Here is a 4,667-nt window from a genome sequence, read left to right on the forward strand (position 1 = left end):
TAGGATTTGGTTGTTATGGAGAGTTAGAAAGGTAAAAGGCGTGTGAGAAATAATTTTTTTACTATAAAAAAGGATAGCAAATGGCATATAGGGGGAGTACAAGAGGGACAGGTTGTGGTTAGTACCTCTCTCCTGTTGTATACCCTACACTTGTTATTCTTTTGAGTGGGTGTCACTTTTCTCTTCCTATAAATACAGGCCTATCGGACGACTTCTATAGATCATTCACCAATGCCTTTCTTTCCATTCAACCTTTTTTCTTTCCCTTTCTTAAATAGTTATACTTTTCATCTCCTAAGGCCAACCTTTCCTTTTAAAGTAACCTTTTCTTCCTTTCCTATGGTCTAATGAATTTTTAACTAAAACAATAGTGCGTAGGTGTAGGGACTCTAAGGGCCGGGGAGGAAAGCGAGGAGGCAATTGGTGATTGTTGTTGACAGAAGATAGAGAGCACAGATGATGGTGTGCAATTAGGAGTCTTGAAGCAATGCATCCCACTCCTTTGTGCTCTTTATGCTTCTGTCATCACCTTCAAGCCACTCTTACCTTTTCTTCTCACCCTATTTTCTTCCTTTTACTTCTAACATTCATTCTTTACTCATTATAAATTTTCTCTTGCTATGTTCATCACTAAAGGCTAAACACAACCTCTAATTTTCCTAACTCACTTCTTAATTTCATCTCTGTTGTGTCATTTATGAGGAAAACTAGTGTCTATATAGTTAGAGCAGTAACCCTAAGTTGTGGCATATTGGCAAGGTGTTCACCTTTCCTAGGAATATCCTGAATTCGAATCATAATTTCCTTCGGTAGGGAGGGAGGCTTTTGTTCATTAGGCTTTCAAAACTTGGTTGAAATTGTTTGAGGGTAAGCTCTTTTGTGGTAATTGATGATTTGATTTTATGTTGTTTTACATATCTATAATTATTCTAGATTCTTTAAAGTACCTTTAATAAGGTTATCAAACTTTTTTTTTCATGTAAACTACTACGAAGCCAACAAATATTTACTTATATTTATATGTCTTGATTTGGTATCAATATTTCATTGTTTTAACAGGGACTTGAGAAATCCAACTTGGTTTAGTTGTAATTGGTAATGGATAGTTCATGATATTGACCATTGAGGATCAAGGGAAGTTCCTTCACTCTTCTAGCCAGTCAAACATTTTGATGTTATGCCTTAGTTATTTATGGTCAAATTGATTCCTAATGTACCACTTGCGTTGTGGGGTCAAAGGGTTATTCTTGAATATTGCTGATTTTGAAAGTAATGTGTAGGGATTTATATTATTAGACAATTAATACATCACATTGCAACCTTTTTAAAGTTTTGCTATTAGACAATTTTTTTAGGGATATAACTCATTGTCAAGGGACCAATTCTAACAACAAATCAAGTTGATTGTCTGAAAGGTTTCAAAAAAAGCAACAATTGATTGACAACTTTGATGGATGCAACCAACTATAAGTAATCAAGATCTATTGCTTGCAAGTATCCATCCATTTGAAAGTTTTCTGTTATCTATGAACTATACAACTTGAGAGAAAACTATTGAATGATATCAGAGATATCTGACAGTTATTTTTCATTTTGGGCTCCGTAAAAAAAAACCTTTATCAACCCATATGCAAGGGTCCCTCAAAAGCATGGAACCATGAAATGTTAGATGTGACACACACGCGCAGATATTTAGTAGCTTAAACTTATTGATTATTAACTCTTTTTTACCTGTTAGAGTTTATTGAACATTTTACTAAGTCCGAGTTTGAGAGAAATTATGATATTAGAGAGGCCTTTGAATTGGACCATATTCCACAAAGGAGAAGGCCGAAGTTTTTATATATTGACCTCCAATGCTATTACATCCTGAATATATAAACTAAAATCAATTTCCACATTGTATAGACTTATAACTAAGTTTATCCTCGTTATTTCTTGTCTAATTTATTATGGAAAATTTCCTATTAAGTTTGACATCAAATTAAAGATATAATGTAGCTTCCATTAATTGTATCTCTTTTTTCCCCACTTCACCACTAAAAGAAAAAATACAGGCAACATTTTCAGCAAGCAATTGATAATTAAAGCTGCAATCTACATTATCCCACTCTCAATGCGATTTGTATCTAGCCTTGCTACTTTTCAAACCTCCTTTCCAAAAAAGAAAAAAAAAACACTAATAAGTCTAAATAGAGAATGAAAATAAAGTTTTTGAAATTTGTAAAGGTTGAAGTTCCTCAGTTAATGTTTGTTAAGTTATAACTTAATAAACTTCTTTTTTTAATACAAAGCCTAAGAGACAACTTGAAACTGGAATAATAAATAATAAATACATGTAATTATTTACGTAGTTTGAATTTAATTCTACGTCCATAAGGCCTTCTCGAGAAAAAAAATTCACTATAATCTTCACCATATAAGGGATGATTTAAGCTTAACCACTAAAAAATGTTGCAACCTCACTCCCCTACAATTATAATGAAGAGATCTCTCTATTAAGACTTTTTCCTGTGAAAGCTTAGAATAAACTGCAAAAGCAATTTAATTATATAAAGATTTGCACTACAAAGGTTCTCATATAAATTGATAAGTGTACACTTAATTTCACATGTTTGAGCATAAAACATATCCTCGATAAATAAGCATTGTAGTTCTAATAAAACACTAAAATCAACTAGTATGATCAAATCAAATCTTTAGAATTTCATCCCATATCAAACATATTTAAGGTCTTTATATAGATGTTAAAAACACTTTATATTAATATTAGATAAATAAGATGATTATTCAAATCCTTCCTAGTAACAAATTTGTTATATATGGAAGATAATCAAAATTCCATATACTAGCTTCCTTTCATTAAAGGTTTCTCTCTTGATTAGTTGTGTAGGATCACATAAAAAGTTGTATAAGAATCCAATAATTTATCGCCATAACATATGAAATTACCAATAAAAAATAAACAAGTTTAACGAAAATTAATATTATGATGAATTGCAACTAAATTTCGTGACTTGTAAGTTGTTGTAGTGAGTTGCACCTTAGTTTATGACTTGTCACACCAACAATCTCCCTTGTTTTGCATTTTTTTTGCCAAAAACTGCAGTAAATTCCTTAAGAAAAAGAACAAAAGGAAACAAGGACCCCATTATTCAACCATTAGCATAACACCACATCACATCTATTCAAAACATCACATCTATTCAAAATAGCCATGAAAATAACTAATCAAATCTCCATTAGGTTTAATGCAAAAACACTAACAAATTCAGGTAAATAATAACTTTAAATAACCATCAACATATAGAATAAACAAAGTGCAACAAGACAAACCAAATACAACCAAGAAATATAATAAACTCCTGGTTATTGATCTCCTGGGTAATGTAATATCCAACAGTAAACTCCGAAAATTTCTTTATAGCCTAGTCATCAAACCAATATCCAACCACCTTACTTTTGCACTTCCTAAGAAGCTTGATCTACTTGTCGATGATGTCAATTTCACCATCCAAATGCTTAAGAAGTCAATTGCATTGAGAAAGAGTTATATTAGTAGTTGCAACTAGAGGAACAACTTCAAACTAAGAGATAAAGTTAGAATCTTCTTTTGAGTTGGAGACATTAACACTATTCTTTTTTTTTCCAATCACTGGAGAATTTGATTTCAAATTGATCATCTTCATAGAAGTTTCTAATTTATTAAAAGTTGAAAAATAAAGTATGGAAAGGGTGGCCTTTTGTGTTTGTTCTTGATCTTAGCATGTTTCACAATTTGATCAATTATAATAGATCCTAAATCAAAATAGACCATGGTAGCTACATTACGAACTAAGACTCTCATCTTTTTATTGACAATGTGAAGAAAGTGGGTTTCTAATAGTAATGTTTTGCAAGTTTACAAGTTCTAAACTCTTGCCCTTTAAGCCAACCTTTTGTAGGACTACCGATCAAATTCTAGCAAGGTCATCATAATTTGCTTCATAATCTATTTGTGATCCTGGATGTTTAAAGATTATGTTAATAAATAGTTGGTTTAAATTTAAAGTAGTGACCATGAACATATGCCTTCATATCAAACTTTGAATTTTGATCATTGGTAGACTTTTGAAAATTTGAAGGAAACTTCAAAGCAGTTGCCTTAACACAAGGCTTTACAAATTCCACAATGAATCATAGATTTTGAGGGTAAAGAATTCTATCAATGTCATGTCTCTAAAATCCTCTCTAGAATAAACTATAGTTTCTTTGGTTCAGGGGAATAATCTATCTCGAAAATGGCCAAACCAATCTTTTTCATTTTCTAATTGCTTTCTTGGCAGTAAAAGCTGCAGTCAACTTCTTGGTTCTCTTTCTTGTCACTTAAGGGACAAAAGTATATAGAGGTGTAATTATGATATGTGCCCTTTGTAACACCCCAAATCCGGTCTAAACGTTATGACCAAATCTGGAGTGTTACATTTAGTGGTATCAGAGTTACGGTTTACTCGGTTCTCGGGCCGAACGTAGCATATGTGAGTCCAGCTATACATGCCATGTTATGACTCGTGATGGTGTGATATCTTCGGGCTTTAACGAAATTGTTTTGTTAACACAGAGATGATTTTCAACCGAGCTATTTTCGATAATGCTGAAAATGATATTGACATAAATGAAATATGCTT

At 32.0% G+C, this 4,667-nt stretch overlaps 1 long non-coding RNA gene across 1 annotated transcript; it reads left to right on the forward strand.

Annotated features, from left to right (window-relative positions):
* The first annotated feature begins 224 nt into the window (after positions 1 to 224).
* LOC105798651 (uncharacterized) lies at positions 225 to 4,208 on the forward strand. The gene is made up of 2 exons (XR_001135257.2): positions 225 to 867; positions 1,060 to 4,208. It is a non-coding gene; the product is annotated as an uncharacterized LOC105798651 (long non-coding RNA).
* The last annotated feature ends 459 nt before the right edge of the window (positions 4,209 to 4,667 follow it).

The sequence above is a fragment of the Gossypium raimondii genome, chromosome 9, assembly GCF_025698545.1.
Source record: "Gossypium raimondii isolate GPD5lz chromosome 9, ASM2569854v1, whole genome shotgun sequence".
Classification (NCBI taxonomy): Eukaryota; Viridiplantae; Streptophyta; class Magnoliopsida; order Malvales; family Malvaceae; genus Gossypium; species Gossypium raimondii.